The sequence below is a fragment of the Oncorhynchus keta genome, chromosome 35 (genome assembly GCF_023373465.1).
Source record: "Oncorhynchus keta strain PuntledgeMale-10-30-2019 chromosome 35, Oket_V2, whole genome shotgun sequence".
NCBI classification, from domain to species: domain Eukaryota; kingdom Metazoa; phylum Chordata; class Actinopteri; order Salmoniformes; family Salmonidae; genus Oncorhynchus; species Oncorhynchus keta.
This window is the reverse complement of record NC_068455.1, coordinates 36,259,815-36,285,450: the sequence shown is the minus strand read 5'-3', so window position 1 is coordinate 36,285,450 and position 25,636 is coordinate 36,259,815. Positions and strand designations below refer to the sequence as shown.

Below are 25,636 nucleotides of genomic sequence, written 5' to 3'. Positions count from 1 at the left end.
GATAGAAGAGGAGAGAGTAGCGGGGGAGAGAGAGCGAAGGTTGGGACGGCGCGATACCATCCGAGTAGGGGCAGTGTGGGAAGTGTTGGATGAGAGCGAGAGGGAAAAGGATACAAGGTAGTGGTCGGAGACTTGGAGGGGAGTTGCAATGAGGTTAGTGGAAGAACAGCATCTAGTAAAGATGAGGTCGAGCGTATTGCCTGCCTTGTGAGTAGGGGGGGAAGGTGAGAGGGTGAGGTCAAAAGAGGAAAGGAGTGGAAAGAAGGAGGCAGAGAGGAATGAGTCAAAGGTAGACGATCCTATCTGCCAATCAGGACTTTGTATGTAAATATATTTCAATTCGTATCAATGGCAAAAGGAGGCTCATGGAAATTATGAACAATTTATTAGGAGTTATTTTCATGAAATAAACATACACAGGGATTTATTAGACACACAGGGATGATTTAAAAAATAAAATGAAAAAGACTGCTTGGGGGCTATAAGCTGTCAGCTACATAAGGAATTCAAGTCATGACGCCCATATAGCCAGACATCCCATCCTCTTCTTTTTTCATCCTCATCCCTTTATCATTTACCTATACATGACAAGCTGATGGATATCAATATTCTCTGTGTTCCCACTGACCCACCCTGTGTATGAAAGCAGTATGAATATTTCCGATAGGAACATAAATCCTGTCTCACCAGGTCATTAGAATGCACTGGGGCTGGCTGGCTGTCTCCTGGCCCGGCAATAGATCTGGATTGACATGTCGGCCGACCTTGAGCCACCGTGGCAGGACACCCCTAAACCCTGGTCCGATAAGACAACTAGTCCTCTGCCCCTGCTGCTCACTCCAGACACACACTACTCTAGAAGAGGAAAGTGCTACCTCTGATGAGAGGATGTTTTGCATCAATAAAGACAGCAACGACCACACAGCGTCACCATCAGTGTGTACTAATCATTGAGTGAGGCCAATCTACATGTGCATTACACACGTACACTGTACACTAGCTGGGCTTGTTTTGTATTTAGTAGTTAGCCTATTTAGTTTGAGTGTGTGTGAGATGGTGAATGTCAGTGCTTGTAGGAAGGTTGGATGTGTCAATAGTTCATGTTGATGCACAGAGGGAGCGAGAGTGGAGAGAGAGAGAGCAGCCAGTTTATCAGTCTCACTGCCCGCATGGCACTCCGCACCAGAAAGACGTCTGTTGTCAATGGCGATAAACGGCGATAACAGCAGTGAAGCGGTCCATGTTTGGACCAGGTGGATGATGTGATGTCATCCTAACAGTGTTTCAATGAGGACCATTCTCCACTGTAGGTACACATTAAATGAGAGGATGAGAGAGAGAGACAGACAGAGTGAGAGCGAGCGAGCGAGAGAAAGAGAGATTGAGACAAGGAGCCCTCTCAAATGCTCTACCAGCCAATAGCACATCTCAGTGAGGTACTGTTGTTCACGTAGACTCCAGTCAAGTATCCATGTCGCATTCAGGCTCCAGTTCCGGGTTTTGTGCGTCACCGGGCTGTGTGAACGGGCAGTGAGAGTGCCTGCCGTGCTGTGCTGTGCTGTGCTGCAGTAGAGGATTGTGTCGAGATTAGAAGTAGTCTCACTGGAGAGCAGAGCATCTTGCTGTCCGTTTCCCCTTTTTTTTGCCCTCCTCTTCCGAGGGTTCGGATAAAAGAAAAAGAAAAGAAGAGAATAAAAAGGAAGAGGAGGAAGGAAATAGAAAAGTGAGCTGACATCAGTGAGACTGGTTCAGAGGGAGAGTGAAGCATCTCTCACACACATGACTGTGTGATCCTCTGCTGTCATCGTGTGAAAGACAAGCCCATGCTCTCTGATGTCTCCTGCCTCTGGACACCTTGCCAGGTAAGTTCTCTCTCTTCTCTTCTCCTTTCTCCTCTGATGAAACGGATAGAAGAGTGGAGTTTAGTTTTTTTTCTCCTGATGAGGTCGAAAAATACATCTCGTCTGTGATGTTCTGCTGGTATTGCGGTGATGTTGGCGTTGTGTTAAGGCAAAAGTGGTGTGATGACTAAACACGTTCGTGTTGGAAGTAGCAGCCGCTTGCTTCAGCTTTTGGCAGAAGACGAGGCAGGCGTGATCATTTAGAGAGATGGCTAAGCCATATGTAGCCTACAGTTCTATGTACAGTTAGCAATACAGTTAGCTTAACCATGGGGCTCCCTTCCACATACCAGTAATCCTACACTCCGAATGAGTTGGATTTGATTTGTTTCCGTTTTGTTATCCTCATATCATACCCACCACATCCTCATGCGGTATTTTGGCAGTGGTTGAGACAGGAATGATAAAATGCAGTGACAAGAGAACAGGATTTGCCTGATAACGAACTGATTCTGGGGTGCAGTCAATAAAAAATAGCTAAAAAGTATTGTTCTGTGGGGGAAACCCAAGTATTCTCAGTAGACTAATGCTCAGAAGCTGATGACGAAGAGACTCTGTGACAGTGCTGGTTAGGGGGCATTTTAATTCACAAAGTAGGCAATATCTCTCACTGATTTGTATGTGTGTGGGCGGGTATTGCCTGTGTGTGTTTCAGTAAAGTGCGGGTGGGTGGTTTGAGGTTGCGTAAGTGGATTTCTCTATAATTGTGTGTGTGCTTACATGTGTGTGTTTACAGTAACAGTATACTGACACTCTATCATGTGTGGGGAGATGTGCTCTCTCTGGGTCCTGCTAGCATTCTGAGGATTTATAAGGTCCCTGTGGTCTGGCTCACAGTAAATTACACCTCTCGAGCACTGAGCCACTGCAGCTGGGTACCATACAATTCATACAGTACATGGAGCCTACAGGACACTGCTGCAGTGCAGAGCCTCTCACCCTGGTCAGGGCTCCTGTGCACGTGCTTTTAAAACACTGGTCGGTATGCTTGGAGCTCTAAAGTCAAAAGCATGAGAGTTTTCCCCTGAACACTGGTCTAAGGTCAGTGTCACAATTTTCCTTGCTGATGGTTAAGGTTTAGATTTAGTGCAGTAGGGAGATCCTAGATCTGTGCCTGGAGCAGTGGTTCTCTCCCTGGAGTTAGAGTTGCGAAACTTTCAATGCATTTACAGGTTTTCCAGAAAACCTGGATGGTGGATTACGGATTTCCTGTTTATTCCATCCTGATTCAGGTAATCCTCGACCTGGGATTTTCGGGAAAACTAAGGAATTTATTGAACATTTCCTGAAGTTTTCAAACCCTACTTGTGTGTGTGTGTGTGTGTGTGTGTGTGTGTGTGTGTGTGTGTGTGTGTGTGTGTGTGTGTGTGTGTGTGTGTGTGTGTGTGTGTGTGTGTGTGTGTGTGTGTGTGTGTGTGTGTGTGCGTGTGTGCGCGTGTGTGTGTTTTACAAGGATAGTAAAACAGCAAAATTCGGAAAAGTGGGGACATTTAGCCGGTCCCCGGATGGAAAAGGCTATTTTAGGGGTTAGGTCTCCTCCCTCCTTAATTCTCCACCCCCCTCTGCGGACGACTTTGTCAGCCACTCTGAAAAGAAGGTTGACGACATCCGCTACTCATTCATTCAGCTTATTGTCTCACTCACACAAAACTACCCTACGCCTTGACCTCTTTCTCCCCTCTCTCTCCAGATGAAATCCTGTGACTGGCTGCCTGACAGGTCTGGCTGCCTGACAACCTGTCCGCTCGACCCCATCTCCTCCTCCCTTCTCCAGACCATCTCTGGAGACCTTCTCCCATTCCTCAGTTCCCTCATCAACTCATCCCTGACCACTGGCAGCGTCCCCTTCTGACTTCAAAATGGCCCAAGTCTCTCCTCTCTTCAAGAAACCAACACTCGACTCATCTGATGTCAAAAACTATAGACCTGTATCCCTTCTTTCTTTTCTTTCCAAAACACTTCAGCGTGTTGTCTCTGATCAACTTTCTCGTTATCTCTCTCAGAACAATCTTCTTGACCCTAACCAGTTAGGCTTCAAGACGGGTCAATCAACTGAGACTGCTGTCCTCTGTGTCACGGAGGCTCTCAGCACTTCCAAAGCTGACTCTCTATCCTCTGTTCTCATCCTCCTAGATCTCTCTACTGCCTTCTACACCGTGAACCATCATATCCTCCTCTCCACCCTCTCAGGGCTGGGCGTCTCAGGCTCTGCACACTCCTGGATTGCATCATAACTGGCAGGCCGCTCCTACCAGGTGACTTGGAGAGGATCTGTGTCTGCACCACATCCTCTCACTACTGGTGTCCTTCAGGGCTCGGTTCTAGGCCCTCTCAATACACCAAGTCACTCGGCTCCGTCATATCCTCACATGGTCTCTCCTACCATTGCTATGGGGATGACACTCAACTACTTTTCTCCTTCCCCCCCCTTCTGACAATCAGGTGGCGACACACACCTCTGGGTGCCTGGCAGATATCTCAACTTGGATGTCGGCCCACCACCTCAAGCTCAACTTCGACAAAACAGAGCTGTTGTTCCTCCCGGGGAACACCTATTCGCTCAAAGACCTCTCCATCACGGTTGACTCCTAAGTGTTGCCCTCCCAGAGTGCAAAGAACCTTGTTGTGACCCTGGACAAATCAAATCAAATGTTATTTGTCACATGCCCCGATGCTTACTTACAAGCCCTTAACCAACAATGCACATTTAAGAAAATACAAAAAAAAAGTATGAGATAAGAAAAATAGTCTGGATAGCCATTTGATGAGCTGTTCAGGAGCGTAGCTGTTCAGGACAACACCCTGTCGTTCTCTGCAAACATCAAAGCAATAAACCCCACTCCCTTCTAGCTCTGATTCTACTGATAGCTACTTTATTGAGAAAAAATTTACTTTCTATGCCTCTGATATGTGGTTGTCTCTCCTACCTAGCTATCTTGAGATGAATGCACTAACTGTAAGTCACTCTGGATAAGAGCATCTGCTAAATGACTAAAATGTCAAATGTTTAAGGGTTTGGGTTACAATTAGGATTAGAATTAGGGTTAAGGTTAGGTGTTAAGTTTAGGGTTAAGAGTTAGGGTTAGGGGTTTGGGATTAGGGTTAGGTTTAAGGTTGGGTTAGGTTAAGGGTTAGGATTAGGTTTAGGTTTTGGGAAAATAGGATTTTGAATGGGAATCAATTGTGTGTGTGTGTTGTGCATGCCATGCGCATGACACTAGACTAGACTTTAGGTACTAGCTAACTCATAAACAAGTGACATATAGCCATCGCGCTGCATGCCAAGGCTGTTTCTCCGGTCTGAATTTCCATCCTTGTTAGTTTCCCTAATGCACTGCAGTCCCTGATGGATTCAGATTCAGGCAGTCGGCCGAGGGGAAGGAGCTCAGTCAGTCCACAGGCGGATCAATCATTTTTAAGCGGAATCTTGGGGGCTGTACGTGAGCGTGTGTGTGCGCACGCGCGTGTGTGTGCGTTGTACACTGTCACCTGGCTATTCGTCCTTTTTACCTGAGCTGGAGGCTACACGTATGAATATTAATCAGGTTCACTATATCACCTTATGGATTGTCTGTCAGAACATTTCTATTGAAGTTGTCCCTTTCAATGGCCTGTCAGGATAAACTTGAGCATTTTAGGGTGACACATACGCCTGTTGAAATAGAAAATGATTCTGTCACTTTAATTTTTTACAGAAGACAGACGATTTGAGTGCCGTTTGTGGATTTGAATCTGTAAACAGCGCGTTTCCATATTGCGTTACTTGGAATTGATTGATGTGGTTGAGAGGGATCATTTATTTGAGCCCTCGGCTACGAAAAATGTGTGTGTTGATCCACACATGACCATAAACGTGTGTGATGTTTCTTATTTCTCATGCGTCATGGTGAATGCCTTCCAGACATAAACTACTGTACTCGGCTATGGCACTGTGAACATTGACAAATGCCCCCGTTCCCTTATATAGTACTCCCACTACATGACATGGACATGTACTGTATGCTTGTGCACACACATTTACACATCAATACACACAAAAAAATATACACTACCGTTCAAAAGTTTGGGGTCACTTAGAAATGTCCTTGTTTTTGAAAGAAAAGCAGTGAGAAATTGCCAAGAAACTGAAGATCTCGTACAAGGCTGTGTACTACTCCCTTCACAACGCAAACGGACTCTAACCAATTTCTCACATGGAATAGCCTTCATTTCTCAGAACAAGAATAGACTGACGAGTTTCAGGAGAAAGTTATTTGTTTCTGGCCATTTTGAACCTGTAATCGAACCCAAAAATGCTGATGCTCCAGATACTCAACTAGTCTAAAGATGACCAGTTTTGTTGCTTCTTTAATCAGAACAACAGTTTTCAGCTGTGCTAACATAATTGCAAAAGGGTTTTCTAATGATCAATTAGCCTTTTAAAATGATAAACTTGGATTAGCTAACGTGCCATTGGAACACAGGAGTGATGGCTGCTGATACTGGGCCTCTGTTCAAAAACAAGGGCATTTCTAAGTGACCCCAAACTTTTGAACTGTAGTGCATATTTTCAGTGTTTTGTTCACTGACTTCAGATATTATCGATGCTGAGCTACAATTGTGGTTGACCGTTCTGGGGAAGTAATGTAAGTAGCCGACTGAAAATAGTACATAAGCAAAAAAAAAATACCTCAAATAAAAATGCTGAGATCACACTGACAACAATTCATTGACGATGTATATATTATCACCATTATGGACACTGTTTAGGGTAATTCATATGTATCCCGTACCATAATATAATTGCTCGTTGAATTGGTCCATTTCAGTGGAGGGGCCATTAGACATTTGATCCTCATTAGGATCAAAGAATGAAGCTTCATCGGTGACGTGATTAAAAAGACCCCACTCGCATCATTTCACACTTGGTTTGGCAGGTGCCTGGATTACAGATAGTAGTTATTAAATGTATTGAATTATCTCTGTTTGCATTGCTTCCCTCATTCAGTCATGCTGCTGCTGTCTGTGCTGTGGGATGGGAGAGGAGAAGGATGATCGTGTTTGCTGAGACGACCTGAAGGGTCCAGCTCTCGTGTTGATTTGCACAGTTTAATGAGCCAGATGGTCACAGTTCAACTGGCCTCATCCATTGGACCGATGAGACACGCACACACACGCGCCCACGCACAAACACACGCATGCATGCGTGCACACACACACACACTGGACTCATCCAGTTGACTACTCAACAAGCAGCAAATACCCTAGGGGAGATAAGTTATAATTGATGTACATTATTTATGCATGATTAGCATAAGCATTACTGTAAACTGTAATATTTATATGTACATACTGCACACCAACACTCAGGAAAACATGTTGGCCAAGGCTTTGAGTAACATTACAATCAATGGGGCGTGTGAATGGTTAAATATTAATTACTAGCAATGTGAGTTTGCCCTGTGTGACAGGAGCTGTTATTATTTGGATGCTGATGGCTGTCAGATTATGGGTAGTCTTCTGGGATAATGGTTTTGACTCCAATCAGTCCAGTTGACTCCATCTGTGACGAACACACAAAGGCACACATGCGCTGCCAGACAGCATCAATGAGGTTCTGAATACACTCCTTCTTTAGTGCAGCACTCGTTCCTGATGGGGATGGCAAACCTCAATTCAGCCCAAAAGGAAAAGAGGGAAAGAAAACACTATCTTGTCTTGCCTTAGCATCTCTATACTGCAACCTGTGACAATGCCAGACCTCATGTCCATCCACAACAGTGGCGGTCAGAGCCGTTTAAGATGAGGGAGAACCTTTTTCTTTTTATGAGCATGGCCTTATTTTACTATTACAGCGTATTGGATGACTTTCATTCATATTCCATTCACCCAGTGAATTGAATATGCAATAGGTTCAGGCTACTACATGATACTCTAATTTTCCCTATACCCATCATGAAGTTGCTACAACCTAGCCTATGAATGCAAGTTTACAATGTATGTGTGCACAGGTCAAGAGACACATTTGAGGTGACAGACAGTGACACATGGGTAGACAGTGACATTCAATACCGCCTTGCACACTCTTGCCTGCATCTTGCTGATATAGGATGTAATCATTAGTCCAACAGTTGCAAATGGGAGTTTCTATTGGCAAAAATTCAGATATGTTTATCTTTGTTTCCATTTAAGAAACGTTTTTCAACAGAATCGGCGGAATGAATACATCCCTGATCACGCGTAAATACAGTTCACTTTCATAGCATTATATTCCTTCGATTGTGGACTTCAATGCACAACACATCAGTTGTATGTGACCAGGCAAAAACCTTTCCATACCAAACCGCTACACACAGCCTACATCGTTGTCACCATATTAGCTAAGGTAACGTCATAGTCAGCAAAGCTAATAGAACTAACGCGTTAGTAAACCCGCTACAATCATGCAGTAACGTTACAGTGTCAGTAAGCAGTTACACCGGTCGCTCCGGGTGGCAATAATTAATAAAACCAAAAGCTTACCTTGACTTGGAAGAGTTCCAGATTTGTGTTGGAAAATCATAGCCAGCTAATTAACATAACATTCCTCTGTTTGAGCAGGGGGTTTCAGTAGAGTAAACTAGCTAGCTGCATTTGCTAGCTAAGTAAATGAAAGGGAGAGTGACATTTTTTTTCAATCTCTCTATTTCTCTTTTGCTTCTCCTGAATTCTGGAAGAAAATCATTTCTTAAACTGTTCAACTTTTGTCTTTCTCTCTCTTTGAGTCAACTACTTACCACATTTTATACACTGCAGTGCTAGCTAGCTGTAGTTTATGCTTTCAGTACTAGATTAATTATCTGATCCTTTGAGGGTGGATAAAATGTCAGTTACTGCTGCAAGAGCTCTGATAGGTTGGAGGACGTCTTCCGGCAGTTGTCACAATTACTGTGTAAGTCTATGGAAGGGAGTGAGAACCATGAACCTCCTAGGTTTTGTATTGAAGTCAATGTACCCAGAGGAGGATGGAAGCTAGCTGTCATCCGGCTACACCATGGTGCTACCCTACACAGTGCTGTTGAGGTTACTGTAGACCTTCTTTGCAAAATAGTGTTTTAATCAAATATTTGGTGACGTGATTATATTTAGTATAAATTTATCTAAAAAGGATAACTTTTTTAAAGTTTCAACATTTTTATTTTTATGAAATTAATTGAGGAGGATGGTCCTCCCCTTCCTCCTCTGATGAGCCTCCATTGATCCACAAGTAGCTTAGTACTCCAAGGGCCACCTACCAAAGTGACCCAAAAAACAGAACCTCATTTCAGCAACACTATGTAGATGTTATGAACATGAATAAGATGTTTGACTTATGACACAATTCAGCTACATTGACCACTTTCCCAACAAGTTACATAAAAACTTAGAGGGTATGAGATCTTAGGCTACTTCTCTGCTGTATAAATCTGAAATCAGAACATAAATAACTTCTACCAATCAAGAGATACAGCTGTTTTCGTAACCGCATCAACTACACTTTCTCAACATGTTTACTGACATGTTGACCACTTTCCCAACAGCTTGGGGAAAAAAACATATTATGTATGAAATATTGGTCTAGTTTGGTTTTTCAAATCTAAAATTAGAACAGAAATATCTTCTACCAAATAAAATATAGCACCGGAGAAGCACTTAAGACTGATTATGCCACACAGCTCACCCCAAACCACTAAACTAACCCACGCATTAACCAAACTACAATGGTGACCCCACTTACTATAGCTAACCCATGGCCTACCTATCTAAAACATTCACTATTACTACTACAATATCCTGCTACTAGAACTTCTGGTTTATCAACAATTTATAAAACATTCACTTAATTTATTACACAAGCCTCCATTTTTCAACAATAACACATTTCTAAACTTCCACTAGATGCACAATCATATTTCTCTCCCCGATAATAGACTAAAATGTCTTCCACTAACATAAACATTAAGGATGTAACAATTCACTGATACACATGTCCTCTACTTCAGTGTCAAACTGCATGTAACTGTGTTGACTATTATTAATCTACAAGTAATTTTGCATTCCATTGCCGAACAACCCTCGGGCAATATCAGTAGCATAGTCCACCCACCTGCGCACTGTGCCAAGCTTCATGCGCTGACCGACGCGAGATAGGCGGCCTGTTCCTGATCATGCACATCTGCGCAGCACCTTCAGCATTAAATGCTAAAATGACTTGCGTGATATTAGGCTTTATTGGTTGAGTGACAACCTAAGTCATTTGCTAGGTTATTGTTATCTATGAGCTGTTAAAAATAGTTTGACCAGAATAAAAGTAAGCTACCAGAGACACAACGCTCATCCGGCTATACCCACGGAAGGGGTTTACAATAGATGTTATTGAGATTGCTCAGGTTGACCGTCAGCAATAATTTTGGTAGGTTTGCTTCAAACAGCCAGTTTAAAGCAAAAGTGTACAGCACTTTATGAACACCTGCTCTTTCCATGACAGAGACTGACCAGGTGATTCCAGATGAACACTATGATCCCTTATTCACTTAAATCAGTATCGATGAAGGGGAGGAGACAGGTTAGAGAATGATTTTTATGCCTTGAGACATGGATTGTGTGTGTGTGCCATTCAGAGGGTGAATGGGCAAGACAAAATATTTAAGTGCCTTTGAACGGGGTATGGTAGTAGATGTCAGGCCACCGTTTTGAGTGTGTCAAGAATTGCTGCTGGGTTTTTCATTCTCAACAGTTTCCCGTGTGTAGCAAGAATAGTGCACCTATTCTGGACATGTCCTAAGTTACATGTTTACTGGGCACTCATTTTTGATTACTTATCTAGAGCCTTTGACAGAGTGCTAGCCCCAGACCCATTGAATGCTCTGTTTGGTACAGTTGATGGGAATAACCACGAAGGGAAAGCTGTCTCTCTTTGTACTCTATTAGCCAAAAGGCTCATATTGCAATTTTGGAAACTGGAGACTGTACCTACCTTTGAAATGTGGTTACGGGATTTAGGGAATGTAATACATATGGAAAAGATTCGATACAATACCTCCAATAGAAGTCCAATGTTTTACAAAATATGGCAGCCGATACTGGATAAATGGTCTAGTCCCGCTTCATAACTGGGTTGACGATCTGCTGCTACTCTGTGCTGTACTCCACTCAACATTTATTTTTGGCTTAACTACACTGCTTGTAATGACTATATGATGTCTTCTTATACATGTACCACCTAATAGGATTTAGTTTTAGTTTGTGTATGTGTGAGTTAAGTTCTGTTTTGTCCTCTAAATTGGCCATCCCATTCAACAGTACAATGAATGTCATTGTTAGTATTGCTGTCTTTTTTATTCGATTTTTTATTGTAAAATAATAAACATATTATTTATTTATTTATTTAAAGAAGAAAAAATAAAAAAGAATAGTGCACCACCCAAAGGACATCCAGCCAACCTGACACAACTGTGGGAAGCATTGGAGTCAACATGGGCCAACGTTCCTGTGGAGCATGCTGGTCAATTTCAGATGATCAGTTCTATATATCAAACATATATATTGGTAGTAAGAAAGGAAACAGACTCTTTGTTTATGTATTTAAAATGATAATTTAGTAATACAATTGTAGACAGAGGTTGGTACAGAGTACAGTATATGACAGCTCTCCCCAGGTTCTGCGAGGTGTCGAAGACGTCCTGCAGCTTATAAAGGTATAGGTTCATAACAAGGTGACATTTCACAACAGATAAGTCTAAGCATCTTCCGCTAGGTGGCGGTTTCCATCAGGCCTGCGGTGGCCTTGTGTTCTCAGAAAACCAGTCGTATTCTCAGAACCTCAGACAGTCACAGTGGGGCCCAGACAGGAGGAGTATGAGCTTATGAGGCGGTTTCCACCTTCTGATAGTGTCTGCAGGGCATATCACTCAAAACAGGTGTTAACACACACAGAGGTCTCCTGAGAGGAGACCTTACAGTTTATCAGAACACAATTTATTAACCCTTTAGAATGGTATGAGGCCTTGGTTTAACCCCTTCAAATACTTTTCACGCCTTGTAGAGTCTATTACCCGACAAATTGAGGCTGTTCTGAGGGCAAAAGGGGGTGCAACTCAATATTAGAAAGGTGTTCCTAATGTTTTGTACACTCAGTGTATATGGTAATTTTCAGATATACAGTAGAGGGTACAGTTGATCATTTCATAACGAGGACAGCAATCAATTTCTTCGAGGTGCACTACATGGCGAAAGCGAGCAGAGAAGAGAAGACCACTTTGTAAAAACTTCCAACCGGTCCAAACCATTACATTTTGAGATGGGCTGAAATCCAAAGTTGTGCTACATATTCATAGCCTATGTCATAGCTCATTTGTAAACAAACACATTTTGATACATTAATAGCTAAAAAACACTTAATCTACAAAAATTCAGCAAATATTATCATGGTAATGGTAAATGCCTAGCCTCTCTTATGGCTCAGCTCAGGTGAAAACGAAAAATAATCATGAAAAAAATATTTTGTAAACTGAAATGAAATCATTGACAAGCCCACCATTTTGAAAAACTACAACTATGCTGAAACTATTATCTTTGACTCCCAAAAAAAAAAAAAAAAAAAAAAAAAAAAAAATGCATGTTCATTTATATGTATTTGTTTTTACTTCTGGCAAAAATCAAATGGGTTTTTTAATAGGGTTTTAAAGCCCTTGGGGGGGGGTTCAAGCTATTGAATCTGCCGAGTAAATGCGGCCAGGAGATGTTTCAAATAGGCCTAGCTTGTGCATCACTAACACTAGCTATCACTAGCTAACGGGACAAATCAACTAGGTAACTAACTTGATTCTTCTTACATGTGCTACTAAAGTTAAAAAGCATTGGATTGACGTAAACATGGGTGAGAGAGCGTTTCCTTCCACCATATTGTTTTCACTAGTCTGCGCTATTCCTTTTAAATCCAAGTCACATTGAGATTCAACCTAACCTGATATATGACCTGACCCATGACCTTATGTATTACTGCCCCCAAGTTGAAAGAAGTGATATGCCAAAAAGCACACACAAACTATACAACACAAATGGCTTCTAGCCTCCCACGCATGCTTTGTGTCCCTAACCAGACTTTCATCCTAACATTTCATGTGGATGAATTACCTGGCGCATAACAAAATAGGCCTGATGGAAACATTTGCCTGTAAAATGTCCCAATGTCGACAAAATACAATATGCTAGACAAGGGTGCATCATTTTTTGGTCGGTGAAAAAGATTATGCAATAATTGCGGTGGAAACATTGATGCGCAAATATTTATACAATAACCATCATCTCAAAGTTAACTTGGAGTCACACTATGATGTGTTATGTTGCACCACAAGGTCTTGGAAAGTTATGACAAGTTAATAGGCAGATTAAACAAGTTATGATGAACTTCACAACTTATGGTGGTTAAGTGCACGGGCGGCCAGCTATACAGTAGGAAGAGTATTGGTGGTTCCAAACTTCTTAAATTTAAGAATGATGGAGGCCACTGTGTTCAAGGGGAATGTCAATGCTACAGAAATGTTTTGGTACCCTTCCCTAGATGTGCCTCAACACAATCCTGTATCAGAACTCGATGGACAATTTCTTCGACCTCATGGCTTTATTATTGCTCGAATACTTTCCAATTGCACTGTATATACACTGGCAGGTAAAGGATTCAAGTAGGCTATATGGAGAGGATAATAAAATGCCAAATTTACGGCTTACTTGGTTGATGCGGCAGGCTGGCATAGTGGTTAGAGTGTTGGACTAGTAACAGAAAGGTTGCAAGATTGAATCCCTGAGCTGACAAGGTAAAAATATGTCATTCTGCTCCAGAACAAGGCAGTTAACCCACTGTTCCTAGGCCGTCATTGTAAATAAGAATTTGTTCTTAACTGACATGCCTAGTTAAATAAAGGTAAAATATATATTTTTTAATTAAAACAAGTGCCTTTTGTTTTAGTGAATCATTCATTTGAGAATGAAGGAATTCATCTCTCTCTGCATCTGAAGTTGTCACGTTCTGACCATAGTTCTTTTGTGTTTTCCTTGTTTTAGTGTTGGTCAGGATGTGAGCTGGGTGGGCATTCTATGTTGTGTGTCTAGTTTGTCCATTTCTATGTATGGCCTGATATGGTTCTCAATCAGAGGCAGGTGTTAGTCATTGTCTCTGATTGGGAACCATATTTAGGTAGCTTGTTTTGTGTTGGGGTTTGTGGGTGGTTGTTTCCTGTCTTTGTGGTCTCTGCACCAGATAGGACTGTTTCGGGTTTTGCCACGTTTGTTATATTGTATTTGTGTCGTGTTCACGTTATCGTCTCTTATTACACATGTTGAACACGAACTACGCTGCATTTTGGTCCTCCTCTCCTTCGACGGAAGAACCGTTACAGAAGTGTCGAGCAGAAAAGCAGGTGTGTTTCAGAGAGATGTATGCATTAATGAGTAGAGAGCCTTTCCTTTAGTACCAACTTTGGGTGAAATGAACCAGTAATATGTGATGTTTTTCTTATACTGTATGTACGAGAAAAACCTCTGTCTCTGAAAGTCCTTGTTCGTTTGACGCTGAGTCCCGGGGTTTGCTCCCCCTGTTGCCATGGAGACGTCATCAGGCAGTGTCGGCGATGGCGATTCTTGCATTTCTATGCAAACAGTACCATGTCAAGCCATGGCACTTCTTTGGACTCACCAGGTCCAACTGGCTGTGCCTGGGTAGTGGGCGGGTGCGTTTGTGTGTGTGTGTTAGTTGGTGTGAGTGAAAGAGAGAAGGAGGGGGAGAGAGATAGGAAGAGAGAGTTTGTGCGTGTGTGAGAGAGAGATGCACACACACCCTCCTACTAAGCGGAAGGTGTGTCAAGGGAGAGGTGTATGTGTGTGTCTGTGTGGGTGGGATCATACTGCAATGGTGCAGTTTATTTCCCTCAAGTTTGGTCTTTGCCCACCTCAAGGGCATTTCAATAAACCTTTATTACCGCAAACCTCAAATGGAGCCCATTCATGTATTTTCCTGCCAAATCCAGATACACACATGACATCATGACACCATGACTTGTGTGTATCTGGGTAATAGTGTAAAGTGTTTTTATTGACTCACACATGACATGTAGGAAGGGAAATCCTTCCTAGCTTATTGAGTGCCTTGGGGCTATACTGTAAGGAGAAGATGTACATGTACAGTACACGTTAGAGTGGACATAGCCTGTAAATAATAAGCTCATGACTAATGCTGTGCTCAAGCTTAGTGAAATCAGTGGTGATGTTCTTGGTTTGCATAGCACTGCCACTACCATGTGTCAGTACTGTGCACTAGTCTTCACGGTTTCAACAGATCCCAAATGTGGTCCTAAATTCTGACTTTTCAATTTTGTGCTCCATATTTAGTTTAAGGATAAAAGTAGGCCTGTTGTAAAAGATATTGCATTAGCCTATTGCTGTCATTTGTTGGGTAGGCCGAAGCTATGCAATCACCTTTGTTGGTAATAGCTGCAATATAGGCGTAGTCTTCATTCTGTTGAGCCATTTTCGTTGGCCAAATGAAGTTCCAGCTGTAATGTTGTGTTTGCTGCAATATAATACAATTATCGGTAGGCCTACTATGCTACTCGCACTCAAACCATGAAGAGGAAAAACCAAAGAAGGCAAGATGCAAAACTTTATTTCATGTCGCAATATAATAACCTAAAAACAATGACTTGACAATGACTTGACTTACTTTTTATATTCCCCGAATAAAGTAAAGCAACTTTTTTGAGGTTCTGGTGTGTTACGGCTATTATTAGGCTTAGCTACTGCACACCTATGAAGGCTGTGCTCTCCGGCACTTCAACTAAGTCCGACAGTTGAGGTGAGGGAGAACGTTTTAGGCCTACCAGAGTTACTCCTTTAATCTAACAATATAATTCTTTATCAAAAATATTCTGATTGAACATTTACGAATTAGCCTCATTCTATATGCCTATATTTGTATAGCATTAGAAGCCTATCTGACAATTATAAAGACATCCATGTCGAGAACACGGCACTGGCATTTCTCTATCTTTCTCTCAATCTCTCTAGGGCTAGGCCTCAACTTGTCTCTCTTAATATTCATTTTTTTATATTAATATCGTACAGTGAACACCTAGGTCTATAGGTCTATATGCATGCAATGCTTACTGCATTTAGCACTCAAATCTCCAACAGCTGAACCATGAGGTTCAGGTTCAGGTTCAATTATTGTTTTAGGAAGGTCAAAACCAATAGAACAACGTTTTGAATATGCGACACATCGAAACACAACTAATAGTTGTTTTGTCATTTGTTATACAGATATAGGATATTAATTTGAGCCAGTTTGCTACAGCAGGAAAATAATCCTTCAGCAACAGGAAATGTGAATTATAATGTGGATTATTATTAATGGACATGTTTGTAGGGGTTGATGCATTTTTCATTAGCGCAAATAACGTCAGACATTTCTCAGTGGAAATAACAAACTTTAGAAGCATTTTTAAAACTCAAATATTCTACAAGTTAGCACTTTCTGCAGTGCAGGAAAATTCTCAGCAAGAATATAGTGATCAAATTACGATCCTACATGTGTAGACAGTTTTTAAGGACACTTAACTGTGGATCATTTGGCCAATGTCGCTTGTTTATTGATAGCGCTGGAAGTGCCCAGTTGAGCGTTTCTCTCTCTCTTCCTTCTTTCGGATGTGAACTGGTCTCTCGGATCCGAACCAGCACAGGTCTGTTTGGGTCTGTATTTCACGGTCCTTTTCGGAACAGGTCTGACTATCCTCGGGTCCATTTTCAACGGGTCTCTGTTTTTGAAAATGTATTTATGCAATATCCAGTCGGGTGGGAAGTCAATTATCTATTTAGGAACGGGTCCAACATTTTGGGCTAGTGAAGACCTCAACTGTGCACTGCAGTATAATCCAGAGTGGAAACATAGTGTCCACAAACATCACTTCCCCTTACCCTCAACTTATGATTCAACTCAGTCTCCAACTGCGCTCACTTTCTTTCTCCGGTTTAGTGTTTAAGAGCTACGACATGATGCAGTGTTTTTTCCATCAGTGAGTCAATTTGTAATGCAGCAGTGCTAAGCGAGCATCTTCAGATTCCCCAGACTGCAGTTCTTTTATCTGTTGGCTGTATCTACATCACTGTCAGGCTGCAGGACTCTGTGCTTGCTCAACAACTCATGACGACGAGGTCACTAAGACCAATTTGAGCAGAACAGGGTGATAGAGATATACCTCTGTGTCTCAAATAGTAGTACCCTAAAGTAGTGCACTGTATAGGGAATAAGGTGTCATTTGACATTCGCCCAAACACTTCAACCAGCTTTAACACTAGTTTGTATAGCGAGGAGGTCTCTGGATATAACATCTGCCAAAGATCAGCTGTGTTTCACAGGGAATTCTCTCCATAAGATAGCACAGTACCCAATAAGAGTATCTGCCAGTGAGAAGAGTGAAGCAGAAATTCTGTTTTCCCATTATAGTCTAGCTAACCTTAGCAGCAACCATTCCCCTTACCTGCCCTCTGCTCTGGACAGGAAGGAACCCTGACCCTGTTCTCCTCCATGCTCTGGTCGTTTCACTGTTTACTCCAGAGACTGCTGTTCTGTTTGTGCTCTTTGGTGGCAGAGATAGATACAGTGGAGCGAGAGAGACGGAGAGGTGATTTTGTAGAGCAGCTGTGACAGATGGCTCTGACCTCAGCTATGTTCTACACTGCTCCCGTGTGGCTCAGTTGGTAGTGCATCGCACTTGAAAAACCAGGATTGAGGGTTCGAGTCCCACGAGGAACCAGTGCGAAAAGTCAAGTATGAAAATGCATGCGCTCACTACTGTATGTTGATCTGTATGAGTGTCTGCTAAAATTTAAAAATGTTTTATACAAACACTCTGGGGTGGGCTGGAGACGTCAGAGGGAAACCTACAGGCTTAGTGTGTAGATGTACTTATTTGCCCAGGTTGTAGGGCATGGTGTGTGTGTGGCTTCAGGACTGTGCTTATGTCATAGCCCAATGGGGAGGATGACATTGAGCTGAGAGCAGCAAGGGGTGGCTGGAGGTAGGAGGCAAGAGGGAGGTGGTGACAGAGGAAGACAGGAGGTATCGGGTTGGATGGGTGAGAAGCTGAGAGTTTAACAGGACCAGTGGGGTTTTACTGCAGAGATGTGCTCTGTGTGGAGATGACTGTTCTCTCTGTCTCCTTGAGTTCATTTCTATGTTGGGACTTGACTTGGTTGTTTACTGTAGCCTACAGTATGGCTCTCTCTGCTATATAAACATAGCTCAGTATTGTTGTGAACATTTTCAGGGAATTTACTGCAATTTGAATTTAGGCCAACTTCTATAAAGTGCTTTTCACAGAGATGACATCAGACAAACAGAATCACACAAACAACCGTCCAGATCCCTGCAATGTTTAATGTATTCTCTCTGATGTTGTGCCTTGTGTTTCTCCCTTGCCCGCACAGCTCCACACTAAAAAAGACATGCAGGATATGAGGTAGCTTCTCTCATCCAGAAGGCCTTTATGCTAGACCATTTCAGACCAGTTCTCAGTAGTTAAAGCTTTTAAATCTCCACCTGACCTGACTATACAACTAGGGCCCAAAGGTTTTCCTGTGGTCAGTTGACATGGTCAGGGAAAACTCTGGGCCATATTAATGGTACATGACAAGAGCATCTTCAGAGGGCTGCAAATTGAGTAACCAAATGGAGGATTTAGTTTACAGTAGATGGATCAATGTCCTATCTATCTAAATTTCTTACCACATTCTGTGGTAATGGAAACATTTAAAATCATTATATGTAATTGCAAACTTGTTAGAACACAAATGCCGTTGTCTTATTGTAAGGGTTAGGATTGGTTAGGATCATTGCCTCTTCGCTGACCCAGCCAATCAGTAAACAGAACCAAGACATTCTAAAGAAGGTCCAATGAGCCTCAGTGTTATTCAGAAGAGGTGGGACTAACAATCACTTCAGGAGACATGAGATGAGCAGATGAGTTCACACATTGTTCAGCATGTTCAGATTTAGAGTTAGAAAAACTTGTATTTTTCATCAAGGATATATACAGGATACTACCCTCCACAACACGCCCTTCACTCCAAATCAAAACTACAAACCTACAACCTGATTTTGGACAAAATTACCTGGAAGGATTCCTACTACCGAGGATTCTTATTTCCAAGCTATACGGCAAATGCTCTGGCAAACAAACAACAGAAACCTGAAAACACCATCCAACCTGGAACTGACTGAGTAATGTTTAGTCTAAAGCTACTTTTAAAGCCAATAATAAAAATACATTACAATGATATATTTTATTTTATAAGAATTGAAGTTAAGGCTACCAAGCTTGCAAGGACTGAACATATCTAACTGCAACTTCAATTAGCACGGAGGTGTGAAGTGAGAGGTGTCAAATCCCTTGAGCCCAACAATGGCAGGAGAGTTTCACAGCCTCCCCCACCCAAATGCCGAGGCCTTTGAAGCCCTCTCCCGCTGTTCAGAGGTCATTACAACACAGTAACCTCTGGATGCAAAAAATTACAAGGCACGAAAAGAGTACAAAAAGAAGCTGATTATGGAAAATCAATAGACACTTTTTGCTGACTATTATAAAAATGGGAACATAAGCAACTTAATCTTCCACACAGACCATCCCCTGGCATAGCACAGTGCTATATTAACACACTACCCCTCTGTTAAGAGGGAGGATGTTAGCTATGGGTGGAAACTCAGGATATTAGTCAACAAGGACTCTGAGTTAGCCAATGTCAACCTGTACAAGTCTGGAACAGTAATTGTACAGGACAACCCCAAACAGTTTCAGCTGGACTTTTACATAATTAAAGAAATAGAGCTTATCCTGCTGAGCTCTCTTGAGAAAGATACCCCCACCCCGAGCGTGTCAGACCAGACCTCTTCATTATACAACCCCACAGACGAGCAACCCCAAGCGGGAAGTCAACCTCCCAGCACAGGGTACTACTCCCTCATTGAAATGAAGGTTAAATTCACCCAGCTGGAGGTCAGGTGGGTGGAGCTGGAACAGTAGGTGAACACACTCCAGTCAGCACAAAAAATTGTCCAGCTCAACAACACCCCCTCAACCAGACCCAGAGATTTGGAGGTGGAGAGAGACATATCTGCACTCAGGAACGGCGTTGAGACAACATCAACAGGAGAAAGAGCAGGAGAAGAACAGAGCACTAGAGGAGAAGGTGAAAGTGTTTGAGGAGAAAGTGAGAATGATGACGTGTGACAGAGAACAACCCATTAGAGAGCTGGCCACCCCCGCAGAGAAGCAAGCAGAACAGCCCACCTCAGACCCAGACCAAAGTCTTGACACCACAGCGGAACAGTCCACCCCAGACCCTGACCATAGCGTCGACATCACAGCAGGACAGACAAATGAAGAACCCCAAGCCCAGGGGATCCCACCCCATCTGAGCATCCCCCATGTTAGCCACCCTGATAGCCCTCCTGTCAACCCCCCCACACCCACTGAGAACATACACAAGCCACAGATTGTACTCCTTGTGGACTCAAATGGGAAATATATTAAAGAAAATGAACTTTTTCCCAAACACACAGTGTCTGAACTCTGGTTTCCAAACACCCAGCGCTCCAGGACCAACTAGGATCCCCCAGCCACATAATAATACACACAGGCACAAACGACCTGAGGACACCACAGGAAAAGGTGGCCACAGCACTTAACTTGTTGAGTGTAGGGTACAGTATTTTGCTTTTTTTGGATGAAAAACGTACCCATTTTAAACTGCCTATTTCTCAGGCCCAGAAACTAGAATATGCATACAATTGTCAGATTAGAATAGAAAACACTCTAAAGTTTCCAAAACTGTCAAAATATTGTCTATGAGTATAACAGAACTGATATTGCAGGCAAAAACTTGAGTAAAATCAAACCAGGAAGTGGCTTCTATTTTGAAAGCTCCATGTTCCATAGCCAGCCTTCGCCCCATTTAAAGGGATATCAACCAGATTCCTTTTCCTTTTGCTTCCTCAAGTTGTCAACAGTCTTTAGACATCGTTTCAGGCTTTTGTTTTGAAAAATGAGCGAGAAAGATCATATTGCGTCAGTGGATAGCTGGGTGTTCGCATGAGTTTTGCTTACGCAACAGAGTGGGGCAGCCATTGTCTCTCCCACTCCTATTGAAAAAGTGATTGTCCCGGTTGATATATTATCGATTACATATTTTAAAAACAACCTGAGGATTGATTATAAAAAACATTTGACATGTTTTTTGGCTGTGGATTTATGAACATAACTAACCAAACAAATGGAGGTATTTTGGATATAAAAATAATCTTTATTGAACAAAAGGAACATTTATTGTGTAACTGGGAGTCTCGTGAGTGAAAACATCCGAAGATCATCGAAGGTAAGCGATTAATTTGATTTCTTTTCTGATTTTTGTGACCAAGCTACTTTGATGCTAGGTGTTCATAATGTTTTGTCTAGTGATCGATAAACTCACACAAACGCTTGGATTGCTTTTGCTGTAAAGCATATTTTCAAAATCTGACACGACAGGTGAAAACGTTTGCGTGAAAAAGTTTATTCTACTTTTCCCAACGCACAAGTGGTTATCTCCACCCTGCTACCACGAAAGACTTCCACCCTGCTACCATACAGCGGGTAAACACAAGTATTTCCTGTGACTGTGTCTCAAAACCAATAGTCTATACCTGGCCCACCACTCACCCTGGAATTGAACAGCCTCTACGACCAGGTCCACCTATACAAGTTATCAGTGCCCACCTTTGCCCGAACCCTTAAGGACATCGCCCTCAACCACAGTCCCAAAACTTCATACAGGTGCATCAGATCAACAGACACCCCAACCAGACCAGCAAGACACTCTCCCAGACCCCCGGACTTACAGATAGAGGACCCTCGCCGAGAGGACCTACATCCAGATCACAGTACCACCAGACACATCCAGACAATAGCACTACCAGCCACATCTAGACAAGAGCACCACCAGCCACATCCAGACGAAAGCACCACCAGCCACATCCAGACAATAGCACCACCAGCCACATCCAGACAAGAGCACCACCCCAACCAATCAACACCCCCCAAGTCAACCATGCCCACACCCCATTTAGGCCCCCTCAGATCAGACTTATGCCCCTTCTGCCCACCCCATGCCCCCCACTCCCGCAAAGAGGGCCTCAACATGAAAGTCACACGCCCTGGCCCGGGGGCAAACAAACAGGCCCAAACCCCTCTCTTACACTAGCCCAAGCCAATGGCATGTACCAGATGCTCAGCAGGCTCTGCTCACACTTACTGGTCTGAGGGCAAACCCCACGACTAACAACATTGGACACTTTATGGAACATAAAGCCTTCACTATTTCATCCTTGAATATCCAAGGCCTGAGGTCATTTGCCTTTGACCTAAAGAGCAGGAACCTGGACTTCAGTAAAGAAATCAGAAGTACAGACATTGTCATCTTACAAGAAACATGGTATGGAGGAGATTTGCCCTCTAGGTTACAGAGAGCTTGTAGTACCGTCCACCAAACTACCATGTGTGAAACAGAGAAGGGACTCGGGGGGTATGCTAATTTGGTATAGAGCAGACCTAACTCACTCTTAAATTAATCAAAACAGGAACATTTTACATTTGGCTAGAAATTCAAAAGGAAATGATCTCGACAGAGACAAATGTCCTCCTGTGTGCTACCTATATCACCCCCACTAGAATCCCCATACTTTAATGAAGACAGCTTCTCCATCCTGGAGGGGGGAATCAATAATTTCATGTACTAGTCTGTGGCAAGCTAAATGCCAGAACTGGACAAGATCCTGACACCCTCAGCACACAGGGGGACAAACAACTACCTGGAAGTGACAGCATTCCCTCCCCCATATGCCCGCCTAGGCACAACTACGATAACATAACCAACAAAAACGGGTCACAACTCCTGCAGCTCTGTCGCACGCTGGGTATGTACATAGTCAATGGTAGGCTTCGAGGGGACTCCTATGGTCAGTACACTTATAGCTCATCTCTTGGCAGTAGTATTGTAGACTACTTTGTCACTGACCTCAACACAGAGTTTCTCAGTGTTTGCAGTCAGCCCACTGACACCCTTATCAGATCACAGCAAAATCACAGTCTACTTGAACAGAGCGATACTCAATCATGAGGCATCAAAGGAACTGAATAATATTAAGAAATGCTATAGACGGAAGGAATGTAGTGTGGAAACCTAGCAAAAAACACTTAGGCAACAACAAATTCAATCCCCTTTAAACAATTTCCTGGGCAAAACGTTTCACTGTAATAATGAAGGTGTAAAGTTTGCAGTAGAAAACCTAAACAGCTTCCCTATCAAATCTAAAAATGTCAAACAGAAAACCGAGGAAAATTAACAACAATGATGAATGGTTTGATGAAGAATGCAAAAGCCTAAAAAAGACATTGAGAAACCTATCCAACCAAAAATATAGAGACCCAGAAAACCTGAGCCTACGCCTTCACTATGGAGAATCACTAAAATAATACAGACATACACTACGGAAAAAGAAGGAACAGCACGTCAGAAATCAGCTCAATGTAATTGAATAATCCATAGACTCTAATCATTTCTGGGAAAATTGGAAAACACTAAACAAACAACAACACGGATAATTATCTATCCAAAATGGAGATATATGGTTAAACCACTTCTCCAATATTTTTGGTCCTATAACAAAGAACAAACAGCAAAAACAAATATAGCTCTGGAAAAAATTGAGAGCCCGCTGCAAAATGATCTGTTTTTACTGTTTATAGGTATTTGTTTGGGTAAAATGAACATTTTTGTGTTTTATTCTATAAACTACTGACAACATTTCTCCCAAATTCCCCCAAAATATTCTAATTTAGAGCATTTATTTGCAGAAAATGACAACTGGTCAAAATAACAAAAAATATGTGGTGTTGTCAGACCTCGAATAATGCAATAACAAATTCCATCTAGACACCGTTGCCCTAGAGCACATAAACTATACATACCTCTGCCTAAACATCATCTACCACAGGTATCTTCCACATTCTGTGAATGATCTGAGAGACAAGGCTAATAGGGCCTTTTATGCCATTAAAAGGAACATAAATGTAACATATCAATTAGGATCTGGCAAAACATACTTGAATCAGTTATAGAACCCATTGCCCTTTATGGTTATGAGGTCTGGGGTTCGCTTACCACCCAGGAATTCTCTAAATGGGACAAACACCAAATTGAGAGATGGCATGCAGAATTCTGCAAAAATATTTTCTATGTACAACGTAAAACACCAAATAATGCATGCAGAGCAGAATTAGGCTGACACCCGCTAATTATCAAAATCCAAAAAAGAGCCGTTAAATTCTAGGGGATTCCTAAACCTTCTATAACAAAGCCATCACCTACAGAGAGATGAACCTGGAGAAGAGTCCCCTAAGCAAGCTGGTCCTGGGCTCTGTTCACAAACCCAAACAGCCCCCACAGAGCCCCAGGACAGCAACACATTTAGGCCCAACCAAATGATGAGAAAACAAAAAGATAATTACTTGATACATTGGAAAGAATTAACAAAAAAACAGAGCAAACTAGAATGCTATTTGGCCCTAAAACAGAGAGTAAACAGTGGCAGAATACCTGAGCACTGTGACTGACCCAAACATAAGGAAAGCTTTGACTATGTACAGACTCATAGCCTTGCTATTGAGAAAGGCTGCCGTAGGCAGACCTGGCTCTCAAGAGAAGACAGGCTATGTGCACACTGCCCACAAAATGAGGTGGAAACTGAGATGCACTTCCTCACCTGCCAAATGTATGACCATATTAGAGACACGTATTTCCCTCAGATTACACAGATCCACAAAGGATTTTAAAAGTTGATAAACTCCCACATCTATTGGGTGAAATACCACAGTGTGCCTTCACAGCAGCAATATTTGTGACCTGTTGCCACACGAAAAGGGCAACCAGTGAAGAACAAACACCATTGTAAATACAACTCATATTTATGTGGGGCGGCAGCGTAGCCTAGTGGTTAGAGCGTTGGACTAGTAACCGGAAGGTTGCAAGTTCAAACCCCCGACCTGACAAGGTACAAATCTGTCGTTCTACCCCTGAACAGGCAGTTAACCCACTGTTCCTAGGCCGTCATTGAAAATAAGAATTTGTTCTTAACTTACTTGCCTGGTTAAATAAAGGTAAAACAATTTTTTTTTTTTTATAAATAAAAAAATGTCTATTTATTTTCCATGTTGTACTTTAACTATTTGCACATAACATGACATTTGAAATGTCTTTATTCTTTTGGAACTTTTGTAAGTGTAATGTTTACTGTTTATTCTTGTTGTTCATTTCACTTAGTTTATTATCTACCTCACTTGCTTTGTGTTTCTCATGCCAATAAAGCCCTTACATTTCATTGAATTGAATTGATGTAAATGGATGCTGAATAGAGTAACACGATGAAAAGCCCGACAGAACAAAGATACAGCAAAACTAACTTTTAAAAAACAGTTTGAAATAATGTGACTTACCTGAAATCGGTGAAGTCTAACTGGAGAACGGAACAGATACTTTACGTGTAATACAATTTACAATTCTTCGGTGCTACAAGTAGAGTGAGAGAAAACCAACGTTTTACTGGGGCACAGAAGATTAGCTAGCTTGCTCTGCTCCTAGTGGATGAACATTGTTCA

General features: G+C 42.2%; 1 protein-coding gene across 1 annotated transcript in view; it reads left to right on the top strand.

Annotated features, from left to right (window-relative positions):
• The first annotated feature begins 1,503 nt into the window (after positions 1-1,503).
• The window catches only part of LOC118368446 (disks large-associated protein 2-like), a 166,183-nt gene continuing 142,050 nt past the window's right edge, over positions 1,504-25,636 (top strand). The window contains exon 1 of the mRNA XM_035752557.2: positions 1,504-1,862. The gene's annotated coding sequence lies outside the window, so the exon portion shown is untranslated. The remainder of the gene's footprint in view (positions 1,863-25,636) is intronic.